A 15,780-nucleotide genomic window follows, 5' to 3' on the forward strand; every position below is an offset into this window, starting at 1 on the left:
CACCATATGGAGTAGGTGGAACCATGATAAATCAGGCATCCTATCCCATGGAGCAAAATCATGTTGTTCATAAGTGATAAACAATACTGTCATCAATGGGCTAATTTGGGTCACATCTATCCTACAGGTCTATGTACAGGCATCTACATGTATGATCTCTGCACAGGTATGCATGAAGGAATTGACAATCTGTTCATCTGTTATTATACTCCCATCATTTTTCATGAGAAATGTGGGTTATATTACTTACCTTGTGATCTGGTGCTTGGTACTGGTGTCCTGCACACAAAAGGCCTGAAGAGATTCAAGAACTGTTGAAGAAACAGTCCACAAATGAATACTTGCTGTCTGACTGTTGAAACAAACAGATCTTGGTGGTGGATACACCGCCAATTACCAGGAGAGTTCTTTGTCTTTAATGTATGGTGGCCTGTGAGGAACTTAGGGCATAAAGGGTCAAACTTGCAAAAAGGTTACCAACACAAAGAAAACACTTAGATTTGTGAAATATGTTGCCAGTTACCACTAGTATCACTGAAAAGCTGAATTGAAATCCTAAAAAAGATACTTGGGAAAATGCTTAATTTTCGAGTGATTTTCAATTATTGGCCCCTCGGCAAAGGAGGGTTAATAATACCAAAGGCCTAATCGTTCCCTCTTAAGGATTTAAAAACTGCCTACACCAGTACTCTATAATTCTGCATTAGTTTACTTCCAATCAGTTAATCACTAGGATACAGTGGAGTATAAAGCTTTGAGAGACCTAGATTTTGACTTACCCTTCCGTCCTTGACCTTCTGACCTCTAGCTATGCTCTAATTAACCCAAGTAATAAATCAGTGTTATGTTCTTGTAGTAGACCTTTATAAGCTTTTATTGATACCAAATATGTTGGAATAAAATTGAAGAAAACATTGTGAAAACTGTATTTATATTTTCCCTACCCCTAATTTCAGGGCAATTTTTATCCTCCCCAAAATTTAAAAAAGAGACAATCACACTTTTAGTGGGAGATTTGCCCGATGCAGGCCTCTGAAATCCTATGCAGGATGGACCAGTCTACCAAAAAATGCCAAAAACAAAAGTATGTCATGATGTCACACACCTGCTCTCCACCCTTCGGCCTTGGCACCCCTACTATTAGGACCACGGCCTCTTTGTCCATCTGGTGCTTTTTGCCCTTTTATTCCTTATGTCAGGAACTCGAAACTCTACATTTAATACAGTTTGTACAATAATTACTTCATATATATCCACATAAATTCTGTTAAAAGTACTGTTGCCCCTTCCCTTTTTTTTCAGTGATATTTTTGCATGATTCTGAATATGTTTTTTTCGGTTTTATTCTGCAGCTTTGGTGGTGAGACTCCTGACCAGACGCTTCATCTGGGAAGTACGACCCAACACTTGGTAAGAGGGCTTCTACTATTGCATCCAATATGGGTTTATTCCCGGTTGGTCTACTCCCATTTTGTCTACTCTAAAATTCCAGTTCATCTACAGCTAGGTTTCCCGGTTGGTCTACTCCCATTTTGTCTACTCTTAGGAAAGTACATAAATCCCATTTCATCTACTCCCTAACCCAAACCTCTTATAATTCAAAATCTTGTAAATAATTAAGAAAAAAATCAGGAAAATACAAGGAGTAGATGAAATGGCACTACTCTACATTTCTGGGAGTAGACCAACCTGGACGTTACCACAGTATGACTGATGCTTTCATCAAATAATTTTTGCTGCATGTGTCACTTATAATCCACTTAATATGAAATTATAAAATGGCTATAATGATTCATGAAACCCATATTTAAAAACAACAAAACTGTGTTCCAGAAGTTGCTTCCAGCAGCAGAATAAATTATTTCCTGTGTTGGTTGGCTTGCTGGTCCATGTACCCATTACTACTGTGATTATTCATATTAATGCACATTTTTTTCTGACACTTAGAGTGGAACATGAGCCAAGAAAAGAGCCTGTTAAAATGTTCAGATCCAAACCCAGGTGCTCATCAAAAACACTTTTTAATTCTGTTTTGCCACCCATTGAAGGAAAAAGGCATTAATATCAGTTTCTCGTGTGATAATTAGGCCTGGAAAAATAACGCCTTGTCACATATTAAGACATTGATTGTTGGAAATTAACACACCCGGTGGTTATTGTGCTCCAATAATTCCCCGTAAAGTCGACCTTGCTGTACCTTCATGACACACAGTTAGTGAAGCAAAAGAGAACAACATATCCTTTGGAAACGGTAATTTTCTACATGTTAATGCTGGCTGTGTTAACACAACAATTAGCTCATAAGGTGATACGTTAATCCCTTAGCCCCAGTTAATTGTTAATTATCCCGTGAAAAAGTTAATGCATCAGTCTCCCCAGTCTCCGTTTGCAGTCATCTAGGACACTGGAGATAAACCTATCACATTTACAAAATTACTGCCAGGCTGGCAACAAAACGCCTTAACCTCCAACAATTCATGCATAAATGTTTTCAGTCCAATAAGTACTGGAACCACCGAAAAAGAAGGAAGAAAGAAATATTGTGGAAAAATTGTAGGCATGTGGAATTAACTAAGCTGTTGCATAAAACATAATGAAAATTTTCTAAATAGCCATTGATTTATAATGAAACACGCTAAGCATTAAAGATGAAACAAAATAAATATAGTGTTCCTAACCTGCAATACTATCAATGTAGGGCTTGTACTCCAAAAACACTGATACGTAGAACTCCAGCCAGCTTGTGTATGTAAGTCTTATATAGTATCTGAGGGCTGGTGATGCTAGTGCTCCTCCCAGTTGGACGTGCCGGGAGATGACCAGAGAGCATCCTCACCCGATGTGAACCACATCAGCTGGTTCAGCTTGTCGGTATTGCAAATGAGACATGATAAACTCGAAACACTGCTCTGAAGCCTTTTGAAACCTTTGGGTAATGTAAAAAGGAACACACTGCATGCTGTGGTTAAACTGTTTGAACACAGGCCCCTGCTGGACGGTTGAGGAATGTGCATCCATTTCAAATGATTAATTTCAGATTTAAAAACTGTGGCCTGTACGTGCACTTGCATGTGCGTTGGTTGTTTAATTAAACTGTGACCAAGTAATAGATGTAGAATTAAAGTACCTGAAATTGGTGTAATGACCTCAGTCTTCTTATTTCATTAATAGAGCCACACTGTAATTATGCATCACATCATCTCCATGAGTGGTTTTTATTTTCCAAATTGTAAGTGGCTCCTCTGGCTTGTCCGTATCAGACTCTCTTCAAAACGCTTTTCCTTATTTCCTGCTGTCAGGTGCAAAGATCTTATGAGAGTGCTGTTACCAGCGCCAATACAGTCTGGAATAAATCCCAGTTTTTACTCTTCATAATACTAAAAACATGATTGTTTTTCATGTAAATCATCATGATGATTTTTACATTCATTTATCTCTGGTGTTGCCTTTACACAACAATACTATGGTTAGTATAATTTGACCAAGATTGCTCAAATTGCAGTATGGTGATGAAACCTGATGTGTATCCACCAATCACAGGACAGATTATTAGAATGCTTGCCTTCCAACAGAATGCAATGCTGAGACACCTCATCGTTGAGCTAATAACAGAGTTGATGGTCCATTATTGTTGCTGTGATATTTGCATAAATTTGGGAAATGAATGAGGGACAGCTTAATTTTGGAGTTGTGGCTGTATGTATCTCAGAAATGCTTAGTAGCAAGTTCATAGTCACGTCACATGCCCCCCATGAGATATGCATGTTCCAGTATCAGGGTTGCTATGACATTTGCATACTAATGAGGATGAACCTTGGTAAGACATCATAGAGAATTTCATTGCACTCAAATGGCATGTAGTGGGTTAATGTACCTTGAGACAGATGGCAAGAGCTTAAGACATTTTTCCATCCTCAGCATGGTTCAAGTGTACTCGTACCTAATAATGTGACGTAAATTGTAACCCCTAAATCACTTCAGCTGACTCCTGTGTGTATATAAAGTGGGTTGACTATAGTGGATGAAACTCTGCTTTCTCTAGTTCATGTAATTTGATGAGTGTCTGTTCCTGGGAAAACTCCACACAGAACACTGCAGTGTCCTTGACTGAAATATCATGCAGCTATTGTTTCTTTTGTAACAGCCTCTCTGGCTCAAACAAACAGCTTGATTATTTGTATTTCTAAGCGACTTGTATATTAAAAAAAAAAAATACTGCTTTATTTTGCAATATCTCCAGAGCAGACAGTTGCAGTAATGCACCATTAGGCTGGATCCCAACTGCCATAAAATAAGACCTCAATGACAAGGATGTGCTGGGTCTTAGACAACATGCAAAATAATAAATCATGCTCTCAAGCTGAAAGACTTGACTAACAAGGTGGAATATATCCTTGATGCTATTCGGCACATGACGTCTTCCCAGTCTGTAGGACAGCTGGGAGGACAGCTAGTCTAAGATAAGGCTAAGATTAATGTTTAAAAATGATTTTATATTTTTAAAACCTTTAGTGAGGTAAACATGCACATGCTTGGCTCCTGTTGTTTTCGTTTGTTCGGCAGCAACGAGAAGCAGCTTTTTTGTGACTCGTATACCATTAATTAGCCCATCATCTTCTGCTCACTAATGTGAAGTTTTTGCAAAAAAAAAACAAAAAAAACAAACAAAAAAAAAAAATTACACAAAATAAATTGTTGCTTCTTTTGTAAAGCAGTTAGCACCCCCATTTCAAAAATGAATGGGACTTGTTGTATATAATTTATTTCCACTCATCATAATGTGGTTTGGAGAGAGATGTGACTAATTCTCCGCTGCTACATATAGTCTTTAAAACACAGTACAGCTTTCACTTGTACAAACTGAAGGTCAGTCTGCAAGCATCTGCTGACTTTGTTCTAGAAGATAATGTCCCCAGTTGCTATTAGACAAGGTGCGCAAGATAAAAACAACTTGCATGTAATTCTCCATAACTACATGAGCGGTGTGGGCTGTGCAGAAAGTAGGTAGCTGCATTATTATAAATAATATTTGTTTTTGGCAGGCTCTAACATTCTTTGGCTCACATAATTAAATGCAGGAATAACAGTGCTTATTGTAGCTCAGTGATTTTAGTGTTACGGAAATCAGTTTAAATCCCCCCCCCCCCCCCCCCGATTTTTCTGTTTTTTGGCCAGAAGTACTGACGAGCTTTTAGCAGTTTAGCTTCTGAAGGTACTTTTGACACACAGAGCCTGGTGTGAAACCTTTTCACATTCTGTCAAAACTTTGGGCAATTAGGAGTTTCGAGCTTACATGGTTCGAACTGCTTGCTGCCAGGAAAATGGCTGTCATTATTAAATCCCCTCCCGGGGTCAATTCAAAGTGCACACAGCAGTGCTGTGCACCCGTGATCACTCCTGATATAGTCTGTCCCGTGAGTCCCAGTGTGAGGCAGATCTCTGCACTTCTGGCGCCACTGTGAATCTCGCTTACGTCAAAGGCTCCATTTATTCCCCTCTGAGATGGGAACACACCTGAGACACGGTGGGGCAGCTGTGCAGGCGAGAAGCAACAGTGAGCTGTTAGTTTATAGCCACCTATCACTGATGATCAGAACATCCATCCGACAGCTTCTTCTCTTTGCTGCTTTGTATCAGTGGTTTTGAGTTTTTGAACTTCTCCTCACAGCCACAGCTGGTACCATCGCTGCAGTTTATTCAATTATTTTGTGTGCACATGGGCGTGTTGGTCTAAAAATCTGTTGTGCTTGGTTGCAGTGCCTGTGCATTGTTTGATTTTAGACCAGACTTTTGGTGGTCTGCATTGAAAGTGTGTTCTAGCAGAGGTGTTGTGGTATTTATAAAGTGCAGTATTCAAATACGACTCGTACCTCTTGTATACATACACAAGGAGACTGAAGTGAAAATGGCAAAATGAAATATAAGTAAGCAGCTTCATGGTTCGGTGGCACACAGAAAGATTTTCATTAATGAAAACAATCACACATACATACATACATACACACATATAAATATATAATTTGGCTTGGGCGCAGCTTGGTGGTTTCCCTGACTAGTCTCCTCCTTGCACAGTCTCTATCCATCTGATGACTTGTGTCAGGAAAACTGGCTGTAAAAGTGATGATTTGCATTAAAACAGTCCTTGTATTTATTTTGTCCAATTACGTATTTGTGTTGAAAGTGGATTGAAAAATGGATGTGATTCTTAAATGGTTCAAGCAGTGTTTTTGTTTAAACCTCTTGAATTAAGGCGAACAGTCACCACAATAACATCTTGATCGTTTCATTTCAACTCCGTTGTGGGGGTGCACAGAGGTGAAATTATTTTTTTTTGGTCACTGTACAAATACTTATGGGTCTGACTGTGTTTTGATGATTTACATATTTGGTCTGCAGCACAGATGAAATGCATGTTCACACTTCCTCAAACGAGTTGACCTGTCAGAATGATGACCATAAATTGACTCAAATCCAACAAACATGTCGGCTCCTTTAGACCTGGTGGCTGTTCAGAGAGGTGAGGAACACATCGCCATATTGTTGTCCCCACAAATAGTGTTTTCTTTTTATTTCTGCAAAAGATCATCTGCCTGTTTCCGCCTCATTAACTGAACTTGACCAGAGAAGGTTGAGTGTTTTGTCTGGGTGAGTCGTATGTTTCTAAACGGATTAAAGCTTTCTAAAAAAAAAAAAAAAAAAAAAAAAAACCCAAGAAGAAAAAAGTCTTTCACCAAAGAACCATCCTTTAAGTCGTACCTGCTGAGCAGAAAGGACATAAGTCACAGTCTGAATGCACTTCACACAAAGCAAGTGAGCTTTGGAGGACGGCCCTAAAACGCAGCTGGATCTCTGGCTTTCAGGGTGTTCAGCGTTCTTCGAGAGCCGTTTACACAGATGGGTTTTTACAATTTGGCCAGATAAGGCCTGCGCCGTCCAACGAGGGCCGAGAGAGGTCACAGCTCCAGCGTTCCTGTGCCAGGAATTACCAGCTTTTATCCCAAGAACAGATCAGCCACAGGTGAGGCGCAGTTCGTTTTCAGGTCACTGAAGGAACCAGACATCACCCAGCAACCATGTCTGACATGCTGCTGAAAAAAGAAAAAAAAAAACCCCACAGAACTGTTTGGTGTGAAAATGTGAGATAATGGCTTCAATTTTTTACAGAGCAAATAATGTGTGAAGTCCCTCTTGTCAGAGCTGGAACACACGCTGCATACCTTCAGTGTGAAAATACTCAAGTGTCAAGAAAAATCATAGACGTCTCCAACTTCCATATGAAATGGTCGTCTGTAAGCGGTACTGGAGTTGGCTGTACGTACCTCTAATTTCCATTTCTGACAGATTCCAAGTTTGGAGAATGTGGAGGAAGCTTGAGTGGAGCTGGAATTAAGAACCACAGCAACCAAACGCTTGTTAGTCAATTAGATGTTTACATGAAGTTTTGCATTAAACAGGTTCTCCACCAGGGGGCAGACTTGTCATCTCTGGTTGATAGAAGATTGTCTGTGTTCATGGGGACACCGTTGTGAACAAACCCATTTTCTCATTAAACGTCGCTAGTTTTGTTTATTGCTCTAGCGGACCATTTCCTTCTTTGTACTTGCTTACACATTTGTTTTGGCTAGCACCCACACTTGGCGGTTATTAATTTGGTATTTCTTCACAGTGATGATGTAGCTGAATACTTGCACTCCAGGTCACAAATGTTTAGACACGGACGTAGTTTTGTTTTTTGCTTTCTATCACAACTTATTGAAGTTGCAGGCAAACGGTGAGCTTGTAGCGCGACTGTTAGCTTTAAATTTAAGCCCCCATTATGTCATTCACAATGGAATGAGCACTGGACCTGTTAAAAAGGGGTCAGATGAAAACACAGCAGTTAATAAATGTGAATAATTTTTACAAGAGTAATTATGTATGTAAAATAGAAAGTCATCTAATGGACACGAGTGACAGTTTAAGTACTTGGATCTTGCTAGAAAAAGTCAGGCGTCACCATTTGCAGATGTTGAGTACCTCGGTGTTGAATTTGTAAAATTTGTGTCTTTCTGTCTGTGTGTCACAGAATCAACATATCGCCATCAAGCCAACATCGACGACGAGGTCGTCACCATGGAGATTCTGGACACGGCAGGCCAGGTGAGCGCTCTGTCTTCCTGACAGGATAATTAACAACAAAATAACTGAGTCAAACTTTTAGTGGCCAAAACACTGGCCTGAATTTATTCTACTGCAGAGCGTCACAATATTCAAATCAGAGTCATGCATTCAACAGTAAAAAGGAGAGTTGAAAGGAACATGAATACAAGTGATGTGTAGATCATTTAAATCATTAAAGATTTTGTCCCGTTTTCTGCCGGTGACACTTTACTGAAAATGAGTAACCGTTGACTGAGTAAATGTTGGTCATGATGCTCAAACACGGTCACATCCCGCAGCGTGATAAAGACTTTGCAGGGTTCTGGTCATGTGGGAGAGCTTGTGTAAGTCCTCCAGATGAAGATAAATATGCTGCGTAGGTGTTCTGCTGTCGGCTGATTTCCCCTGCGACACTTCAGCCAAGTCATCTCTCCCTCTCATTACGCTGCCTTCTATTTCAGGCGGCATTAAAGCTGATCTGTGACTGTTTCCAGACGCGACTGTAACGATGTCAGACTTCTTCTCGAGGAAAAAGCGAGGCCGCTCTGATTGGGCCGAGGCGTCGCATTAATGCCGTCACTGTTTGTCGAAGTGGTGTTGTAGCTCAGGAAATCCATGTTCAAAAGTTGAGCAGACAAACGTCAAGCTCGCTCTCTTTTCCTCCGCACTTAAGTGCGAGATCAGACTCTCAGCAGCTCCCTCCAGTCAGGATGAGGTTTAAGTTAGTTTAAGTGACGTTCCAACCACACGCCCCTCGGATGGCCGCTCAATTAAATTGTTGGCTCAGGCAGGTGTGAGAGCGAGTTGAGGGAAGCGGTCTGCTTTTCTCAGGGAAAAAAAAAGAAGACAAATGCTTGTTGATAAAAGAACAGGGCTACGTTATAAAGAGTAACGCAACTGAAAACTGCTGAGAATAATGTGGAGTGTCCACAACACTGCTGTCAGTAACACCATGAAATCGGTGTTGATGTTTTGGGTTTTGATAGATGCTTCGTGAAGTTTAGTCAACTAGACCCCTTGTTTAGCTGGGAAACATTTCACCACCAGCTAAACAAGAGCTCCAGTTGGTCCAACTCATCTTCAGGAAGCTTCCAGTCTTCACCTGGATGACTAAGAACCTACACAGGGTTCGAATAGGTCCGTGTAAGAACCAGTGAACCTCCTATTTTGGACTGTGTTGGTGTCTTTTAACATAATTTGCAATTATACTAGTTAAAGTAGGAACGTTAGTCCAGTCCCGTGACCCTTAATTGGAGTAAGTGGGTATAGAAAATGGATGGATGGCATAGTGCAGCAGATAACTGAAACAATCCTGCAAATGGTGCTACAAGCACCAAAGTTGGCACAAATACTCCTTAGACGTTCCTCTTTTGAAAAAAAAAAAAATCACTAGCCACTTGAATTTTCAATAGGCGGCCAGGTAGGGGTCAATTGAAGAATTACACAGGGGTCAAAATTAAAATGCTCAAATCATTTTATAAACTACACCACATTATTTGTCTGATTGTAAAGATTCCAAAAAGGTATAGTTTGGACTATCTGTGACTGAATGATCAGGAGTTATGGGGTAAAAACAGCAAAAATGGTGACAAAGGTCAGTTTCAGTTTGTACAGGGGTCAAAAGTTAAAGTTCCTTCAGTTTTGGTAAAAAGTGATGAAAATTATTGGTTGAGCTGATAGGATTAATAAATGGAATAGTTTTGATTGTGTTGAATGTTTTGTCTCCAAAGTAAAGGTGACATATGTTACCCCGTAACATGATAACATGGTCCACACTATTCCTTTTTAAAACCCTGTTAACTCACGTAATAATTTGCATCATTTTTTTTTTTTACCAAAATTGGAGCAACTTAACTTTTGACCCCTGTACAAACTGACCTTTGTCACCATTTTTGCTGTTTTTACCCCATAACTACTGATCGTTCAGTCAGATAGTCCAAACTATACCTTTTTGGAATCTTTACGAACAGACAAATAATGTGGTGTAGTTTTCAAAATGATCTGAGCATTTTTAAGTTTGACCCCTGTGTAATTCTTCAATTGACCCCTACCTGGCCGCCCATTGAAAACTCAAGTGGCCAGTCAGTTTTTTCAAAAGAGCAAAGTCTAAGGAGTATTTGTGCCAACGTTGGTGCTTGTAGCACCATTTGCACGATTTTGCTCTAACAGTGGGACATGTCTGGACTTGTTTCGACACGCTTGTGTAAAGTCGGGCTTTGGGTTGGTTTGGTATGAAGCCGGTTACAGGGCTGCTTGTTTAGATAATCAAGTTCTGATCAACTTTAGTGGCACAATGGGAAAATCAAACAACATATTTAGATCCAAAAGAGTCATTTAAAATGTATTTCTTTTATTTATGTCTGTAAAGAAATAGAATTGGAGAATACTTGGCGAGTGTTGTAACTTAGCATTCACGACATTTCAACAGTAGCTTACTTTGGGGATTGATCAGCCCAAATGCGGTATGAACGGTATGAACGGTGATGAACAGAATAACAAGGCGACTCATGGCCTTATTGTTTTGATTCAGAAAAGAGAATTTAGAAAGGACAGATGAGCGCATATATAGATGGAGTGCGACGCCACATGGCTCAAAACTTCATAGAATCTATGATTATGGATATCCATTCTGGAATTTAAAAATCATCATTGCTGTTGTGATATTTCCACCTGACAGAATTTTATCATCAACCCTCAGGAGGATCTCCAACAGAAGGAGGGACACATGCGTTGGGGCGACGGATTTGTCATCGTTTACGACATCACAGACCGGGGCAGCTTCGAGGAGGTGACGCCGCTCCGAAATCTCCTAGAGGAGGTGAAGAAGCCGAAGAACGTCCCCCTCGTCCTGGTAGGCAACAAGTCCGACTTGGACCATGTGAGGCAGGTGGGCACAGAGGAGGGAGAGCGGCTGGCTGCAGAAATGGCGTGCGCCTTCTACGAGTGTTCCGCCTGTGCTGACGAGGGCGGAGCCGTCGCTGAGGCTTTCCACGAGCTCTGCCGCGAGGTGAGGCGCCGCAAAGTGGTGCAGGGCAAGGCCAGACGCCGCAGCTCGACCACGCACGTCAAGCAGGCCCTGAACAAGATGCTGACCAAGATCAGCAGCTAGGGAAGAGCCACGACTAGAAGTGACACAAAGTGTCCACCGTGTAAATGTTTCCAACAATTATTGGCTCCCTAATGGACAGTAATCAACTGAGATGGAACACGGTCTGTTAGCTATTTTAATTTTCTGGTTTAAAAAAGTGCAATATCTCCTGGAAAATGGCAAACAACCTTCAAGCCTTAGTTTAGATCATGCTAATCCTGATTATTGGCGGTAATACAGGCGGTTCATGTTGAATCGGTAATAGCGCCTTGAGGCAGCACTGTAGTGATTTGGCGCTATTCAGATAAAATAAATTTGAATTGAATCGAGGTTGACAGCTTCACTGTTTCATCCTGTCATCAAACAGTTAAAATTAATCAATAAGCTATCTGGAAGTTATCCATGAATGCACATGAACCACAGGCAAATCTCTTTTCGTGGTCAGTACTTGCCAAGTTGCTAAAAGGGACCAACGTTTTCTGGGAAGCATCGGATTTCCATGTGTGGAGCATGAACATGATACAGGACATTTACTTCACTGTGAATACTGAGCCGCTGTATTAAAGAACAGCAGCTAGTGTTAGCACATGCTTTCAAGTATTAGCGATTAGCATTATCATATACGGACATGTTAACTGAGCTAACCACAGTTGACACTAACCACAGTTGACCCAAGATTAGGTTCATGAGTGACATCATGTGGACACCTCCGTTGACGCTAACTGCAATTGATGCTAAAGATTAGCGTCACAGATGGCACATGCTAACCACAGTTGATAATAACAGTTATGGGTTGACAGTAAACTGTTACTGGCTGACGCTAACTGTAACTGACGCTAAAGGCTAGGGATATGGTCTGTTATACTTACGCGTACATGCTAGCTGTGGTTGACGTTAAGGGTTATTGGTTTACCGTAATCACAACTGATGCAAATTGAGAGTTGTGGTGGTTAAGTAACACCAAGCACAGTTGATGCTGTTAGTGGTTGATACTAATCTATGATTGGTGCTGATGTTTGAGGGATGTGATTAGCATCAGCTGGTGTTACCTTAACTACGTAACCCTAAACATTACTGCGCGGCCGTATATGTTAACACTATCCACATTACTGTTTTCTTAAATACACCGCGCCACTATTCAAACATTACCACCAGAACAGTGTTTGGGTTTGATAGCTGTACGTACCACATCTGAAAATCCCGTAACGTCCAAGAACTTTTATCTCTGTACAACCACTATATTAAAAAAAAAAAAAAATTTAATGTTTGGTTGCGGACTGCAGCATCTCCTTTGTGTTCCTTTACAGAACCAAAGCACACTAAAATCCAACACGGGGCCTAGAATGGTACAATGCCGCTTTCCAGGGATGTTCTTCATAACCATATTTTATCTGTAAACTACAGTATGTACCTTATCGTTTATTGCCTTAAGCACTGCTGAATCTTAGATGTGTACAGACCCAAAGGTATCTCCAGATAGCGTGAGTCCGTAATAGTTGAATTGTGATGCTTTTTCCTCACGTATGTGATCAAAGCAACAGCTGTGCACTTGTAATTAAAATTAAAAGATGTATATCCCAGCAGGTGTGCTCTTAATTATTTAGTCTATCATTTATTTGTTTATCGAAATGCTGTCACTAGGTGCTGATGACATTCTTCAAAACCACTTAGCGGTGATCTTAAATTCTGAATTATTCTGTGGTTAACATGAACGCCTGCAGTCACACCATCAAATGCCACATTTGCATTTCTAACATCTTGTTTGTGACAACTCCTGAAAACAGGCCTGATTTTCACACTTGAATCTTGAAGTGTTTGCTGCGTGTTAACAAAATTGTTGGGGAAATGACTGAAAGACAATCACACATACAGCCTGTTATTTCTGTAATGAGAGAGAAGACGAACAACACTGACAGCTGAGTCAATGCCAGGCTGATGAACTCTAATTTGTCGGTGCATAACTGAACATTTTCAGCTTAATCAGAGGGAAGTACTGAGACGAGAGTACTGCGACGTCAGTCAGCACAGCTCAACTTTTGCAAGATTTCGACTCTCATCTTGGATACAACTCGTATATTGCATTTTCATTTCCGTTTTAACGCTATACTTTAAAGTGACACGTGACGAACATGAATATGACAAAACTTTAAAAAATGATGTACGTTGTATTTTATTTTTTATAAAATGGTTTATAATATACAATACCTAGAAGGTTATTATTTAAGGTTTCCTGATGGACTACTGTTATAAAAGCATATAAATACACTCAACATCAACCTGCTGCAAAGACTGTACTCACGCATTTTGAACTTCATCTCCCAGAATCCACCTGTAATCTGTTACTGCCATTCAGGAGGAGGAATTTCTTGAGCTCAGGTTTCTTGAGCCTAGATGCCTAGATTAGCCTTTAGCCTAGATTACCAATATCTTAAAGTTTAAGAAGTAAAAAAATAAATTCAAAAATAACTGAAGAAAGTAGCCATTTAGAGATGGTGGAAGACAAATCTGCAATTTCTCGTACTTTTGCACCATTTATAGGTCTTCCAACCCAAAATGGTGGTGGCACTATTTTCATTGGCTAACTTTTGCACTAGCAATCATCATCTGGCTAAGTTTTCCAAAAAGGGGCTTCATCACATTTTGTCCAGACAGTGTACTGTAGTATAGCATATTAGATCATGCACATAGAAAAACATGATAAATAGCGCTGCTAAAATGCTAACTGAATGTTTAGCTTAAGCATGTAGATAGAGCTCAGCCTATATCGGGGCTCTCCAATGCCACAATCCTTTCTTTTTTTTTTTTTTTAGCTTGCAGTTAAGAGACAATAGACACAAAATAATGCAACACTGTGCCAACGTTGTCATGCTGTTACTTCTGACACCGGCAGTGTTTAATTTTGCTTCCATCAGCCCCTGGCAGCTTTGGGTGCAGTTGTGGCTTTGACCTAATGAGCTAAAGAGGCTAATCGATATCTGACGCCGCTGCCTCAAAACACCCTTTAGATAAAAATCAAGTGCGTGTTTTGCAGCCAAGACAGCACACGTGGGTGCATTTGTTCACATTTTTCACCTCGCTAACTTTTGCTGTTGACAGTGCCGTTAATGTGAGCGTTTATTCTAAAGTGATCAAAGATGCGGCGCTGGTGTGTTTGTCTTCATTTTAAACAGTGTGTGACTGAAGGGGGTCACGTCGTCCGTCTTTATTTGCAGTCCGTCTCTGAGAGTTGTGTTCTGGCGCTGACGCCTTCACACGTACAATCAGTGCTTCCTCAACTCTTTGTGTCTGTTTCAGGTTTTCTTCGCGACCTTGACCACGGTGGGATTTTGGCTGTGTGACATTAACGCTTTATATCTTGCCCCACTTTTTTTCTCATTCCAGTCTTTGTCCAGAAGCTGCAAAAAAGTGTCGCCTCGTCAGCAGTGAGTAAGAAAACAGGAGTGTTTCCTCTTCTTTGTGTAATCCTTTGTCGATATGTTTAGCTTGTGTACAGTTTGCATAACTAGAAGCTTTACAGGGATTAAATTATACACCTAGCATCGTTCATCATTCACCACAAACTTGTTGCAGATATTTTTGGTAAAAGTGAAGAAGATTCCAAAAATATCTGTAAATATCTGTTTCTGGGTCTCCAGAGTGAACACGATTCCCATTTCCTGACAGGAGCTGTGCGCCGCACAAATTCTGTTCAGATATGTAATTGGGAAAAGCGAGTTCTTCCCTGATATCAGTGTGCCGGCATAAATGATACGACTGTCAGACATCGAGAAGAAAGCGCAGCAGAAAGTTAATTTACTCTGGCTGACAGAGGAATTGGCGCAGGAAATCGGTCCAAATGACTTGGCATGTCTGTGCGTACTGGATGTTTTTATTTTCGTATGCAGCAGCTGATTTGTTATTGAGACTCTCTTGATGAAATTTTCCATTGTGAAGCACAAAAAAAAAGGCGCCTGAGTTTCAAGCAGGAAATGAAAGTGGAGAGTGCACCCCCCCCCCGGTAAACAGACCGACTCCTCTTCAAACTCATAAACATCACATGCACCTTCCCCAATTGGGTGGTGGCACTGTGACACGATGTTTAAATTTGAGCTCGCACTGTTTGCTTCTAAAGTGCCGTTCAGTACGTCCGCCTCGGACAGGGTGGGAAAACCAAAAACAAAACGAAACCTCTTCAGAAAGCTAATGTGCGTCAGCAGCTGTCTCCAAAACAAAACGTTGTCGCCACGGAAGAATTTTTTTTTTTTTCCTAGGTTTGTCAAGTAGTTCTCATACTTGGTCCTGTTTGCACATTTTGAACATGTTCAAAGTTCTACTCCTGGCTGCCTTCACTTGACTTGTGCTCAGAAAGCACGGAAAGACTCACCGCAAAGCTATTCTGAGTTGATTATGAGTTTGCACGCAGTTGTGCGGAGTTGCACGAGGATTGCCCCGAGTTGAGTGTGGGTTGGGAGTTTGACAGAGTTCTCGACTTTTTCTGACTTCCGCCAGGCCGTGAGTGGAGCACCCGCTCCAGAGGACAAAGTGCAGAATGCAACCGGGTGAGAGCCGCTTGC

At 40.8% G+C, this 15,780-nt stretch overlaps 1 pseudogene; it reads left to right on the plus strand.

Annotated features, from left to right (window-relative positions):
- The first annotated feature begins 147 nt into the window (after positions 1 to 147).
- On the plus strand, positions 148 to 12,807 carry LOC117504464 (annotated as a pseudogene).
- Positions 12,808 to 15,780: the final 2,973 nt, after the last annotated feature.

Source organism: Thalassophryne amazonica, chromosome 22 (assembly GCF_902500255.1).
Source record: "Thalassophryne amazonica chromosome 22, fThaAma1.1, whole genome shotgun sequence".
Lineage (NCBI taxonomy): Eukaryota > Metazoa > Chordata > Actinopteri > Batrachoidiformes > Batrachoididae > Thalassophryne > Thalassophryne amazonica.